The sequence below is a fragment of the Neomonachus schauinslandi genome, chromosome 2 (genome assembly GCF_002201575.2).
Source record: "Neomonachus schauinslandi chromosome 2, ASM220157v2, whole genome shotgun sequence".
Taxonomy (NCBI): domain Eukaryota; kingdom Metazoa; phylum Chordata; class Mammalia; order Carnivora; family Phocidae; genus Neomonachus; species Neomonachus schauinslandi.
The window spans coordinates 126,963,652-126,979,627 of NC_058404.1; positions in this window are offsets into that span (position 1 = coordinate 126,963,652).

Consider the following 15,976-nt stretch of genomic DNA (forward strand, 5'->3'; position numbering starts at 1 on the left):
AAATACCGTTTTAATCTGTTTGGCATATTGGACTTGGACGTAGGGTTTTGTTTGGAAAAGAACATAGTTTCCGTTGAAAAAGTAATTGCAGAGGACGGCATCTCCATTGCATGGACCCTGCTCCGCAAGTTACCTAGAAGAGGTGGGAAAGTCCTTGAACTCTGAAGTTCCATGCTTCCAAGGGCCTTCCTGGAGTGGTAGCTGTAGCAGTGGGCAGAGGAACAGGTGTCCCTCCAGCTGGGGCATCGTGACTATCATGAGTCCTTCTCTCGGCCCTTGCTCATTCAGCAAGATAATGAGAGTGATGCTGAGACTGCACCTTGGTCACAGGGGCCCTTGGTATATAGACTTTAAAAGGGCATGTTGCCCTTTCCTGATGTGTCTTTCTTCTTGGGCTTTATTTTGCACCTGTGATATGTCTACTTGGACATATTCTGATAGTTGCGTTGATTTCGATGTTGTTCTGACATTCACTTTATTCAGAATTCGAAGAAGGGTAGAAGGAGGTATGGTAGGGTTACCCAGAGTGATTTTTGGTCAGGGTGGGCCAAAGGTAAAAGGAGAAGAACATTGATAGCAATGTGGATGGGGAAGAAAACGGTCCAATTCATAATTTTGCATCAGCCAACTTTGTTTTCAGTTTTCATCTGTGGGGCATAAATCAGATGAAACCCAGACTCACAAGAAGGTGGTTTAATGAGATCCACAGAGGAAGAGAGAGTCAGGATAATTAGAGGCATCACCAGATTAACCTCATAACATCACTTTCAAGAGAAACAAGCATTTTCACCAATTGTTGAGAGAGTTTGAGAGAGGACTGGGATTAAAACTGAGTTTATTTTTGGGACACGTGGGTGGCTCAGTCGGTTAAGCGTCTGCCCTTGGCTCAGGTCATGATCTCAGGGTCCTGCTCAGCGGGGAGTCTGCTTTCTCTGCCACTCCCCCTGGCTGTGCTCTCTCTCTCTCAAATAAAATAAATCAAATCTTAAAAAACAAACAAACAAACAGACTGTGTTTACTTTTACTGAAAAAAGCCTTAAAAATTTTTTTTTCCTGAAGATTTGGGCAGTGGGTTGGGGTTAGGAAGTGTCATAGGACTTTATATATAAATTATGGATATCTGAAAACAAGGTGGACAGAATATAATCATTTGTTATTTTTATTTCCTTGGACTAAGAAAAAACAGTAACACAAAAATGCCACAACCTCTCAATCTTTTAGAGTATAAGTTACCTGTATGTATGGGTTTTAGATACATCCTTGTAAAGAGAGTAAACATTGAAATAACCATAAGGACTTAAATGGTGGGCTTACTTACCACTAAAAAGAAGAATAAAGCACGTTTAATATTTCTTTTTTTTAAAAGAGGGCTTGACTCTTCACAAAATGCTATTGCTTATAGAAGCCCAGGGAATAAAATCTCGGCAAGTGATGCCACAGCGCCACCATCTGGCTTTGTAAAAGAGAGCAGGGAGTCACAACGTAAGAGAGGAAGACGAAAGGTAAAGTTATCTCTTCCCTAAAGAGAGATTGGAAAAAGGAAAACAAGGAACTCTCTCAGCCCTTGTATTTCTCTTAACCTGGTAGCGTTGCATTTGTCACTATTTCAGCTAACATAAAATGTCTATGGTATCAGAAACTGCCCCGTATCTCTTTTTCTGTCTCTCTTTTAATTTGAAGAATGAACCCATTTTTAGTGGATAAAATCTTCAAAAAAGGAAATCTCTTTAATGTTAGCAGTCTTTCTTTTCATTTTTTTTTAATTTGGACAGAAAATAAAAAGTCTTTTTTTTAATATTAAAAACTGTAATTTTCACGTTAGTCTGTAGAGCTTCTATAAACAGGCTTACCCCACTGATTTTCACCTTGCCTTTGGGTATGATTGTTTCATAATGTTGCGGAAGCTTCTTTGCATTTTTGGTTTTTATTTATTTATTGCTTCTTTGCATTCTTAAAGCTCAGAGATATTTAGGATGAAACATATTCTGATACATAATCAGAAGTACGATTTTGACCCTGAAGAGATGGTGAAATAATTTTATTGCGTATTTAACAGTCTACTTTCTTTGGAATAAAGTTTATACTTCTAAAATTTGAATGCTTTAATTTTTTTTTACTTTATATTGCAAAGTTTCACAAGATTGTACAAAATTGCTAAGTAATAGAGTGGCGAATGCATATATTTTCACTTGTACATCTCTTTCAATGAAGACCTTACAGAATTGGCTTGAAAGATAAAATGTTAGCTTTTACTGTATTTTGCCCTCTTGCAGCATCTATATTTGATTAATTCCTACATTTTATTAAGCAGTAGTGTGCAGAATGATAACATTATAACACTGTTTTGAACCTACTGTGAACAAGGAACTGTTCTAAGTGCTCTGCACTTCATGTTAAGGCATGAAATCTTTTCAGCAAAACTAAGGAGTGTCCTATTTTTATTTCTATTTCATGGATGAGGAAAATGAAACACAGAAACATTGAGCAACTTGCCTAGGGTAGCAGAGCTGACAAATGATGGATATGAAAGCTGTTCTTGATGATGACACCAAATCTATTTTCTCAGTATAAAGTACTCTAAAAATATTTAAAATGTCATGCTCTCTCATATTACTGTATTTTCTCTTTGTGCAAGAACCTAGTGTAAAAATACCGCATTTAAATCATTTTATGAAAAATATTTCAATTGTATTAATGGTTAAACAACATTTTTGGAAAGCTAACCTAAAAAGCAACCATTATGTATATCTCCCCTACCCCAAGAAATCATATACCATGTGCTCAAAATAAGTGACTTGTAAATGAACTTCTAGAAATGAATTTTTGTAAATTGAGGACTTTTTATTTTACCTTATTTTCTATTTTAGGTTCTAAATAATGACTTTAGATAATTATATTGAATTATTCATGCTCATTTTATTGTAGTGTGTTCTAAAAAGTAATTAAGAGAAACTGTTGGGGCGCCTGGGTGGCTCAGTTTGTTCAGCATCTGCCTTTGGCTCAGATCATGATCCAGGGTCCTGGGATTGAGCCCTGCGTCCGGCTCCCTGCTCAGCAGGAAGCCTGCTTCTCCCTCTCCCACTCCCCCTGCTTGTGTTCCCTCTCTCGCTGTCTGTGTCAAATAAATAAATAAAATCTTAAAAAAAAGAGAGAGAAACTATTGCTAATATTTTAGCTATATACAGAGAAACCCTTCAGTTTTTTCCTATTTGTTAAAATGTTCAGAATTTTCTAAAGTTCTCTAGAGGTTCAGATACTTCTGAAACTCATACTCTATCAGTTTCAGAGACTCTGTGGATATTTGAGTCTTATGTAACAATTGGCCTCCCAAACAACTCTTAAACTGATCTCATTGGAATTTTTTTTCAATTATAGTACAACATGTCCCATGTTATTCTAATGGAGATAGAAGAAAGTGGGGCCATGTAGGATATTTTACTATAATTTTTTTTTAAAGATTTTATTTATTTATTTGACAGAGAGAGACACAGCGAGAGAGGGAACACAAGCAGGGGGAGTGGGAGAGAGAGAGAAGCAGGCTTCCCGCGGAGCAGGGAGGCCGATGCGGGACTCGATCCCAGGACCCTGGGACCATGACCTGAGCTGAAGGCAGTCGCTCAACCAACTGAGCCACCCAGGTGCCCTATTTTACTATAATTTCAGTCACTGTTTTAGAAAGAAAAAATGTGACATAAAAAATATCGTAAAATGGTGCTGAATTTTGGTGCTGAATTGGAAAATTGATTTTGACAATGTTGGAGGTCACTGGCTAAGTTCCTAAGTTCCTAAAAATCATTTCTATGGTTATTTACTGAAAATTTGAATTATAAAAAAAACTTTTGGTCATCTATCTAGCATTTGTATTTGTGACTTGGACTTTTGCCAGCATACTAGTTATCCATGGTTAAGCTCTTACTTTGGGATAGGATGAATACGAAGAAGAGGAAGATTGTGAGGGGAAGAAAAGTTATTTCTCTATTCTCCGAAGATGCAGATACAGAATAATAAAAAAGATGATTTGTTCTCCATCATGTGGGCAAGGAACGGTGCAAATCAGACTCGAGGGGTACGCCTGTTCCTACCTAGAGCCACCACACGAGGGCGTTGGTGCTGATCCCTTTTCAACAGGAGAACGATGAGAAAACAAGCTTTAGATTTCCCTTATGTATATGGTGCACTTTATATAAAGATAGTGAAATTGACTTAAATGAGGAAGTAAATATTTTCCTATATGAGTATTTTTCGACAGAATTAAGTTGTGATATACATATTTTTAATATCCAATAGGAAGCCACTAGATTAATTATCCTTGAATGTACCTAGATTGTAAAATTTTGCGGCTCAGAACGTCCATTGGCCATTGAATAGCTTTCCATCTTCTTATGAGGCTTTTCTCTCCTTATCCTGAGACTTCAATTCTGAATGTTCTGGCTAAACCTAGCTTCTACCTTTCCAGTGTGTTGTTGAATATATCTACCTGGATATTTTACCTTCATTTCAAATATGTTATTGAGAGAGGGAGAGAGAGAGAGTGCTACTACAGGAGCAGGAGGGGAGGGGCAGAGGGAGAGGGAGAGAAAGAATCTTAAGCAGGCTCCATGATCCTGAGATCATGACCTGAGCCATAATCAAGAGTTGGAGGCTTAACTGACTGAGCCACCCAGGAGCCCCTCAAATGTGATATTTTTAAATTTTTAAATTTAAAAAAATTTAAAAACCAAGTATCATCTTCCCCTCCACCTAAAACCTAATTTCCCTGAGTTTACTGTTTCTTCGAATATCCAACCTCAAATCTCTGTCATGATGTTTGAGTGTTCCTTCTCTTTCTGCAGCTAAGCCAGCATTAGTAAATATGTGGGTATATTTCTCATTTTAACTTGACCTCACCATAACGAACCTTGTTAATCTCATGATATTCAATCATTCCACAAGTAATAACTCAATAACTTACCACCTTTTGAATCCTCCACTTGCTGCTGTACTCTCAACATTGACCTCACTACCTGTACCTTCCTGTTGCATTTAACTGTGCTCAAGACTCTCCTGGCTTGGAAACAGACACCCTTCCTGGATTCCGTTCTGTCCTTTTTTTTCCCCTCTCTTTCATCACCACGTTCCTTGGAAGAGCAGTGTATAAGCCCTTCCACTTATTCTTCCACCAGCTACGGTTTGGCTTCCTTGTCTGCCATTTTTCCTCCACACTGTTCTTGACAAGATCTGGAAGACCTTCCTGCTGCTAATTGTAACGGGTACTGTACCTTCTGGGAGCGCAGTTGACAACACTGACCTCTCTCTATCGAAATACTCTTCCCTTGACTTCTGAGACTACTCACTTCTCAAGTTTTCTTCCTCATTCTGTTTTAGCCAGAATACTCTTCTGTCCTGTGATCAAGTGTTGATCTTTCTCAGGGTTCTGTGTCTAGATCTCATTTCTGCTAAATAGACCTCTTATTCCTTGGATGATTTCATTGCCTCTCATGGTTTCACTTACACTAAAAACTTCAGAAAAGGCCCAAACTCAGACCCAGACCCCATTCCCACCAAAGCTGCCCTAGAATCTTCCCACCCCCTGCTTCCTCTGTGGCTACTACAGGTAACTAGGACTTGATGCCACACAAGCTTCCTAACTCGTCTGCCTTTCTCAGATCTTGTCCTGTTCCCAAAGCTTTCTCCTAGGGCAGCTCGAATGATTCTTTAAAATAAGAATATGGGCAGGTCACTACTTCACTCTGTACTCTTCAGTGACTACCTAGTGATGCCTGGAACTTTATTCCTAAAAAATACGAACTCTTTAATGTGGTTTATGGAGGATTTTGAGGACTGCTTTTCACCTCTTCATTTTATTCTCTTGATATTCTCTGTTCCCTCTAAGTTCCGACTTGGTGTGACTTTTTTCAGTTCCTGGAACAAATCTTGCCCTCTCGCTTCAGGTCTTTGCATACGCTGCTCATCCCTCTTTCTTTTGCCTGGCTGACTCTCAATTATACCTCAGGTCTAACTTGGAATCCCGGCTAGGGAGCTTTTCCTTTCCCTGCACTAGGTTGCAAATCACTTTGCATTTACATTACTATAGCACTTATCACAATTTATTGTCATTGCCTGTTAAATTGTCTGCCTTCCCCAGTAGACTGTAAATACTATCATATTACTAATATTCACAGCTGTTCAAAGATGGAATAGACTATAAAAGAGACTACACTCAAACATTAGGTAGGTGGTTGGATTTGATTTTTATAGTTTTGTCATCTTATGTTCTTACTGCTCTTCATGGGCATATGTTGCCACCAAATTATTTGATTTTTCTCAAATGTGCTTTGTGCTTTCCTCCTCTGTGAGTTAGACCATATCTTGCCCTTGGCCTAAAAATGTTTTTTCCCTTATGCTGTATCTTTGGAAATTATACTCCTTGTTAAATCTAGTTCCTACGCCATCCTCTCCACAAAGACATTTTATCACCCTGGTGAAGAAAGGTCTTACTTTTCTCTGAATTATCAAAACACTATAGACTTTTTAAAGTACTTATTATGTATCATTTATAATCACTGTATTTTGGGGCGCCTGGGTGGCTCAGTCAGTAAGCGTCTGCCTTTGGCTCAGGTCATAATCCCAGCGTCCTGGGATCAAGCCCCGCATCGGGCTCCAGGCTCAGCGGGGAGCCTGCTTCTCCCTCTGCCTCGGCGGGTTGCTCCCTTGCTTGTGCTCGCTCTCTCTGTCAAATAAATAACTAAAAATCTTAAAAAAAATAAAATCAAATCACCGTATTTCCATAAAAGGATACCTGGAAGAGTACCGTCTCTCCCTTCAATTCCTATACTATGTTGTAGCACTTGTTTGCTTTGTCTTACATTGTAGTTATGCGTATGCAGGACATCTCCTCCGTAATAGCTTTGAGATCTTGCACGTTCATGTTTCTATGTTCTGCATGCCTAGCATCTTGGCATGTGTGGAGATATATGTGTATATACCTGTATGATGGACTCTCAAAATATAATTGTTGAATGCATCAACCAACTGGCTCTCACCTTATCTTCTGTCTGTCTCCATAGGACCTTCTCTTTCAAGCCAAATAGCCTTATTCCTGGCCCCAAACTTGTCCATTATATTTTCCCATTTCCTCTTTGCACATAGCTGTTACAGTGCACATTCATATTTCTCATTGTCAAAATCCTACCTCCTTGGCTCAAATATTGCTTTCTGTGAAGGCTGCCTTAGTACTTCCTGCCAGAAGGGATTCTTGGCTAAGGTGCTTCGTCATTGGTTAGCGGACCATGGAAATACCATGGGAAAAAAAATGAAATCATGCAGTGACCTGACTTGAGAAGTAATGTAGCAAGATCACCTAGTAAGATGTTCGGAGGGATGTGTGCTGGAAGAGAGTGAAGCTTGTCATGTTTTTCCACAGAAGCTAAACTTGTCTGGTAGCCGTGAGGTTGGAAAAAAGGGGGTCAGGTAGGAGAGCGATATGTGAGGTGACTCAACAGGGCTTTGTTCTTCCAATGGATCCATTAGAGGGATGCTAAGAAAGCGGGGAAGAAGACGGAAAGATCGCTGACATCGCTGGCAGAGATGAAGACCACAGCAGGACCAGCAGGTTTGCTGGTCTTCGAGCAGTGTCTGCAGCAGATGCTAATCCGGCGGAGTATCAGAATCTGTTTATGTTTTCTAAGCGACTATGATGCATGCATCATTTATATTCATCTTTTTGAATGTTTTATTCACCACTTGTAGTTTTTGTATCAAAAATATAGTCAGCTGGTGAGGACCAGCTGATCTTTATGGATCCCCATAGTGTTCAAAGCCTCTTGCAGCAATGAAGGGCTATAAAAGGGCCTTTTACCTTCCATCTCTCTTTGATGTCAGGAGCAGCCTCTTGGGATGGAAAGAACATGAGTTTCTGAGGGAGAGACATGTGGGTTTGAATTCCGTTTTGGTCACTTACTATTTGGATGACCTTGGCCAAATGACTTAACTTTCTAGAGACAGGTTTTTTTGTTTTTAAACTGTTCGATTAGTATCAGTAATAGCAAATTTACAGAGAGGTTATGAGAATCAAGTGAACCATGTAGGTAGTACCAAGCACTGTGCCTGGCATATGGTCAACATGCCCTCCCTCCCCATGGTTGTTACATTTAGAAGAACATAAATATTGGCTTGTAAAGGACAAGAATTAAAGCAGAAATTGGCAACTTACATCTTCAGATGAGACTGGATTAAAGTCCCTGCACTTGAAATAATTCTAGCTGAGGGTATATGCCATATATTTTATGAAGTGCAATTCAGAAACGTGTGACTCTGCAAACTACCTTGAAATTCTTATCTTGTGTAGATATTCAGTACAACATGTGTACACAATTTGGGTGCTATATCTTTTATAGGAAAAGAAAGATTAGTTCTATGTATGTGTGTGGCTTATATTTTAAAAGTGAGATTCTGGGGCAAGAGTAAATTGCAAGTGATTGTATTCTCACACAATTTGAAAAGCAGGTTTTATCAAAGTTATTCTCAATTCATAAAGGTGCATGCTACTTATTTCTTTTGTATTTGATATATGACATTTTTCCCTTAGAATTGGGAAATCATCTTTGACCTTTTAAAAGTGAACCATTATCATCACCTCAGTGTTGAGAGACAGTTAAAGCTGACAGACAACATCCAGAACAAAATCCAAGTAGCCTTTTTGATGGCCTGCTTGGTGAGATCTAACTTCTTAAACTCTCAGAGGATAAGATTGGTGATGATGAGTATTTCAGACCTACCTTTTGATTCTCATATAGTACTCTTAACTGTGTTAGTGGATGCTTTCTGAACTCTCGAGCAGACATAAACTCAGAACTAAAAGCACACAGCAATTACAGGAACCAAACACATTAGTTCCACAGGTTTTTTGGTTTGACTTATAGCCCCAAGTATACTGGCTTTCACATAGCAGGTGTTTGTAACAATTGGGCTAATTTTAATTTGTTCCTTTTATAAGACAAGTCTGTGTTGAAAACATTTTTTTTTTTTTTCGGCTTTCTATTCAGTATGTCTGCTCTGTGGTCATTTTAGTAAAGTCTACTGCAAGGGGACTCTGCTCTAGCTCATTTTCTCCTTTAAGGACATTGGAGATATTGGCTGTATTTCAAGCCCCGTTATGCGATCTGAATCACTATCACCATATCACAGGACAGTTTGGTCAATTCTGAGTATTCACTATGTGGGAAACGGGATAAACCTCACGTGAGAAAAAGGGATGAGGCTTGTTCTGCAGCATTTCAAAGAACCAGTAGGGGGCAACTTTCAACACAATACGGAGACCAGCTGTAAGGAAGAATAATCAAACGGACAATTAAAATTGTTGAATGTGCTAGTGGACTGCCTCAGAACACACTGGAGTTGAGGTTGTGGTCATCTGTCAGGACGTGCTATTTGGAGGTGAGGGAAATCAGAAGTGGAAGTGAGATATATGAAGAGATCAAAACAGAGCTGGTCTGACTGAGGCCCAGTGAGCTTCACCTCTGCTGAGCAGCACCCCCATAAGCCCCGAGGAAAACCCTCTGGAATCTGGGGAGCACAGTTTAAAAATCATGGACTCTGGATAACCCCTACCCCCCATTCATTCCGAATCCCTCATGTAGACTCCTAATGATGGAAAATAAACAATTCTCAATTCTATGATTTCTTCTCCTTAACCCCCAATTTAAGAAAAAAAAAAAAGAATAAAACAACATATTCTTCTGACTTTAGCACGTTTTGGTAAGATTATTTCCACTTTTCTACCATCTGAATTTGAAAAATCAGTCATATTTGGTTTTTTTTCCCTTTTACAGTCTGCATTCAGTTAACCTTCAGGTTCTCTCTACTGTCCCTTCAAAATGCATCTACCATCTGTATCTTTTTTTCCTTTTTGGGCTATCGCAGAAGTTCAGATCATGCCTGAATTATTGCACAAGGCTTTCAGTTGGCCTCTTTTCCACTGCATTCTATGAGTTACTACCAGCTGGATCTTTTTAAACCACCCCTTTAAGAGCATGTTTCTCCTTTGGTAAAAATCTTCAGTGGCTCCCTCTTGCCCACGCTGGAGGTCTCCATACATCTCATGCTTGTGAGCCTCTGTGAACAGTAGCCAGGCTTCAGTCTCTCTCTGATGGTTCGAGGGCTGAAATTCAAATGGAGGCATGGCCAGCGACTGGCACTCCACGCCACTCTCCCGTAACACTCAAAATGGTGGCAAATATTTAGGCCCAAGGGAGGGTGGGAAAGTGGCAGCACTTTGGATCCCAAGTTTGATTTACATCTGGCTTTATAATCAATCTGCTGGATCTAGTAACAGGCATTCCACTTTGTTCAAACCACTCTGATGGTTTCTGGGCTCTTATAGCATCCTATAAAGCCTTATAAGTTGGGCCTTGTGTTACCTTCCTGAGCTCTCTCTCTCACCCCTCATTGTGGTCCGGCCACATGGATCTTCTTCCTGTTCTTCAAACGTGCCCAGCACACTCCCGCCTCAGAGGCCTGGTACTAGCTGTTTTCAAAGTCTGGAATGTTCTCTCCTCAGATAGTGACAGGGCTAACTCCCTCCCTCTTTTGAAGACTTCAGTCAAATGTCAACTGATCAGTGAGGCCGCTTATGGGCACCTTATTTAAAATAGGAAATGCCTACGCTTACTTCAGGCTTCCCACTCGTTTTTGTTTTTCTCTATAGCACTTATCAGCTAATCGATTATATACCTCACTTATTTATCCCGTTTACTGTCTGTCTCCTCCAACTGATTGTAAACTCCGGGAGGGCAGGGAGTCTTGTTTACTGTGTGTCCCCAGCATCTAGAATAGTGTTTTGCACATAGCAAGAGCTCAGTGAACATCTGTTGACTACATGAATGAAGGAATGAATGGATGAACAGTGTATAGTGCAATCTCTTGAGCCCAGCCTACAGGCTTTCCACAGTCTCACCTGAGCTTTACTATCTGCTACTTCCTGACATGAGACCCATATTCCAGACATCGTGGGTTATTGATCCTCCGAACACTCTTTCCCATCTTTGTGCCTTCCTTGCACTTGGAAGCCCTTTTGCATTCCCCTGACCTTTCCGTAGTCTCTGTGATTAGGCTAAATTTCCTCTTATTCTGGGAAACCATCCCATGCTAGGCTGCCTTCTTCTTCTCTTCTCATAGAATATTTTCTCTATCAACTACCTTGATAATGGAATACATTCTGCATCGTGATATAATTTATATTCTTGCCTTCTGATGTTATTTAAACTATGACTTTGTATTTAACTTTTCAAAAGTTTCTATTTTGTTTCTCCAACTTCAGGAGCTTTCTGAAGAAAGGCCAGGTGTAAATGACTAGAAATGCGCATGGACAGAATTCCAGACCAGGTGCTCACCTCACCACCCTGAGACATGGTAGGGTCAATACCTCAGCACCCTTGGACCCCTATTGGCTCAGGAGTGTGCCTTGGCATATCAGTTAGGAAATCTCTGTCCTACGGTGCCTTGCTCATAGTAGGTGCTCGAAAACTGTTAGTCAATGGACTGATTGATCTTGTGTGATTGTTTTATTCTTAATAATCGCTCTTCAGTGCTACTAAGGTTTATGTATATGTACTAATACTAGTTGTTTTTTTTTTTTAAAAAGAGACACATAATCATGATTGTGGAGTAAGAATTAAAAATGTCATTTAATAATGATGAAAAAGAATTAATTAAAATATATTAATTGTTGGCGATTGAACTATTTTATAGGACTTACCATGTTAATTGGACATGCCAAAAAATGGAGGTTACACACGAGGAGTGATTTTATATACTTGTTGCTCGGTTTATGAACAGTTTTACCATGATATTTCCATGGGGAAATCTGAGTGAGTGAACAATAAATTTTAAATGCTTAGTCATGCAGAAGTGAGGCTGGAAGTCCCCATTACATGTATCTCTTGCTACACTGCTTAGTTATTTTTTATTTTTATTTTTAATATGTTCATTTGTAAGTAAGTACAGTAAGAAGTACTGTACTCATTAAAAAAGATCATATGTGAATGAGAGTTCTGCATTTGGTATCTAATGTCAATTATGTCAATTAGATATACGACATGGCTATGACCCATGTAGCAACTAATGTCCAGAGCTCTCCTTAACATTGCTTATGGAAGTACTTGAACATATTAGGCATTCAATAACTCTTTCTAGAATAATAAGGTCAAATTAAATGAGCTGGATATGTGATGCCTCTATTTTCAACTTAATTTTAGTGTGTGTGTGTGTGTTTTTAAACATATCTTATAGCTACCTTTTATAAACAGGTATTAATAGAGGCCTAGCATTAATTTGAAAGTCAACTTTAATGTAATTTTGGAGAGGAATTAAACATTACATCGTAAGTGTCAAGTAGATAGAGGTGCCCCTTGCTCTAGGAAGTGGCTGATCCTGAGAAGTCTTATATCACTTAAACTTTTGCAAATTGAATCTTATTTATTACACATTAGAGGAACTAATTCTCAAAGGCCCCCATCATGAATCTTTTGTGTAGTGAATAAACAAGTTGTTTTTTGTTTTTTAATAGTGATGTCCGATTTTTAAGAATGAAAAATAGCCACAGGTATCTGCTACTTAATTCCTAAAAATTTTCAGTAGCACCAATTTAAAAATCAGACACAACATTTTTAAAAACCAAAGTGTGCTGCTTACTCACATTTCAAATCTTCGGGCAGGCGAAGTATTCATTAAAAGCACTGTTTCTCATCCCTGTCTAGCTCTGATGTTGTATCATTTTTTGATTTTGTGATATGTTTCTCCTTCTAAAACAGCTGTTATGAAAGCTTCATTAGTTTTTAATTAAGGAGAATTAATGTCATCCTGAAAGCGGTGTGAATTTTCCATTTCATCACAGGTCGTTTGAGATTTTTGAAACATTCTGCCAGCTCCGAGGTGGGAACCAATAGGCTTCCCCAAAGGGAAACCAGGCCTCCATTCCTCCCAAAGGCCAGGCAGCCAGGCCTACACATGACACAGGTAATGACGTGTCTAAAGTACACAACCAGTTTTTTCTCCCTCCACTGCGAGGAAACTCTAGGAAATGTGCAAAATTAGTCAAGAGGTGACACTTGGTCCTATCTTTTTTTTTAAAAGAGTTTATTTATTTATTTGAGAGAGAGAGAATGAGAGACAGAGAGCACATGAGAGGGGGGAGGGTCAGAGGGAGAAGCAGACTCCCCACCGAGCAGGGAGCCCGATGCAGGACTCGATCCCGGGACTCCAGGACCACGACCCGAGCCGAAGGCAGTCGCTTAACCAACTGAGCCACCCAGGCGCCCTACACTTGGTCCTATCTTGTGTGTAGTAACAAGTCCAGGAAAGCTTTTAGATAATGAAAATGTATTACTGAAATTTGAACGATTTTTGCTTTGTTACTAAGATTACATGGGAATAAAACTAATGAGAATGATTGAAACAAGGGAAATTTGGGAAATTCAGGTGAGAAAACGAGAGACTTCTCCTTTAGTCTGTTTCTATCCCCATGGGAGGGTGAATCCTTATGCGGTGTAATTGTTCTGTGCCTCTGTGGAGCTCTACGCATGGAGCAAAACCAGGAGGTTTCTACTCTTCTGGAAGTTGTGTGGGTTGGAGGCTGTTGTCCTGATTTGGCAACCTGTAAAACCCTGCTATCTATTCCTCAGGCTCATAGGTCACACTATATCCTGTGTCTTAGATGACAGGAAAGGTGGCTCGGGATCTTAGTTGCAGGATAAATAAAAGTTGATAAAAGTTGAAAAGTAGCCTGAAAAGGATTCACTGTGTAATCCCTGTGAAGCAAATTTAAACACTGAGGAGCTCTGTCACAAGTGATTAGACCTGCAGGGACAGAAAATGAGTTATTGTGGTCTGTATCATCCTGACATGGACATCTGAGGGTAGGAGTCAGTCTCTGATTGGTATGCAGCTATTGATAAGGAGGAGGGATTAGTTAATAGTTTGCCTGTAGCTTATGGGAATTTTCACATTTCTGAAAAGTTGGCCTCATGGTCTGGCATCTTGGGAAATCTCCAAGTCTTCTTTGTGGAGGTGATCTGAATCTAAGCAGATAGATTCTATTAGCCCATGAGAACTGCCAGGATGGCTTGCCCCCGTGAGTTGGAATGGCCAAGGCCAAAGAGGACTGCACTGGCTTGGAGAGACTCATTCCGCTTCCTCAGAAAGTCTGTAAGGTGGTCTCTGTATCTTGCATGTTGATGTGGGACAAGGAAAGAACTGGGCATTAGAACACATCCAGACCCACTTTTAAGCATATATATTCATCTGTGCCATGTGTAATTGCTTAGCACAGTGGCTTTCACAAAATAGGTTTTGAGTGAACACTAATAGAATAAAATAATAAATAAATAAACAAATAATAGAATTAAGTCTATCAAATATAACAAACTTTATTTCCTGATTTTTCAATGCTAGGTAAGTCGTTTCCGCCCAAGGGAGCTCATGTGCTACTTCATGAGAGGGTATTTACTACAATTTGTTGAAATGATAACTATGGCCATACTTGTTAGCCTTTTATTAGTATCTGATCACAAAGATTGGAAATAGGATTTGTTTTTAGAAATAAAACATTCTAGAAGGAAGTCAATTTTTAGTGAGACCATTATATTTTGTCAGTTATCATGAGATGTATATATAAGCATAAAACCTGCGTTTACCAGTACAGAAGTTCTTAGCTCTGCCTCACTTACTATACTCAATAGTCCCGAATGTGTTTCTCCACTCCAAATTTCTGATTATAAAATACTAATAATTTGTTATCCAATCGTGTGGCTTGGGAGGCATTGTGGATCTTCTCATATTTTTTTTTTCTTTTTAATGGATGAAGCAAAGTACCGTTCAGCAAAGTCTATTTTTTAAAGTATTTATTCAGTTGACAACCAATCCCAAATTAAAAGAGATGAAAAATAACATAATTATGAAAACAACAAATTGCCTGTGTGTAGCTTGATATGTATGAGGGAAGAAAGGACGTCTTATAATCTTCTAATGTATGGCTGAGCCAAAACCTGTGCATAAGTTCTGACGTGGTTGGTTGAAAGTGACAACCAGTTCTCTTAATGATTCACCGAAGGAAAAATTTCAACATTTGAGTAGAATAAAATTACATGGATTTAAGGTATTTGTCTGGTTTCAAAATAGCAAGTTTGGTGTAAGTGGTGCGAACCAGGCGGACAGTGGGCTAAAGGAAGTAGCACTAGAGAGAAGCTGGATCTGGCCTGAGGTCTGCCTCATGCTCTGACCTTGGGGAAGTAGCCTGAGGTGTTCACTTTCCCATCTGTGAAAGGAGCGGTTGATTCAGGTGCTCTAGTTGGCCGCAGACAGGAGGGAAGGTTCCTAGAGATTTGCGGCCTAGGCTTGGGGAGAGGACCGGGTGGAGGCAGTGTCCCTGAGCCGTCCCTGCATTTAAACCCATGAGGACCTGTGGATATGACTGAAGCATGGCAGCGTTAAATAATAATAATTAAAAAGGACCCAGTTTTAAGTGTTAGATTGTCAAACATCTGGGAAGTCACAGCTTCTTAGCATCTTATGTTCCCTTATTTGCAAAACCAGAGAGTCTAGATCTGTATAGTTCATCATCGTTCCAACATTTAAAAAAAAATCACTTTTAATAGAATTTTAGAGCAGCAAAGGTTTTAATCTAATTAAATATGTTTTCAGATATATATTCACTGAGTGAGTTAAATGCTAGACAAAAATATTGTTGTTCAAATGAGGAAAGTAACACTGTATTAGAAATAATCTTGAAGTCAATTAATTTTCAAATTAATAGATTCAACATGATGAGTATTTCCCTAACAGCAAAACAATCATTAATACATAAATTCTAAGTTTAATTACCCTTCATTTCCTTTTTCTTTTCTTTTCTTTCTTTCTTTCTTTCTTTCTTTCTTTCTTTCTTTCTTTCTTTCTTTCTTTCTTTCTTTCTTTCTTTCTTTCTTTCTTTCTTTCTTTCTTTCTT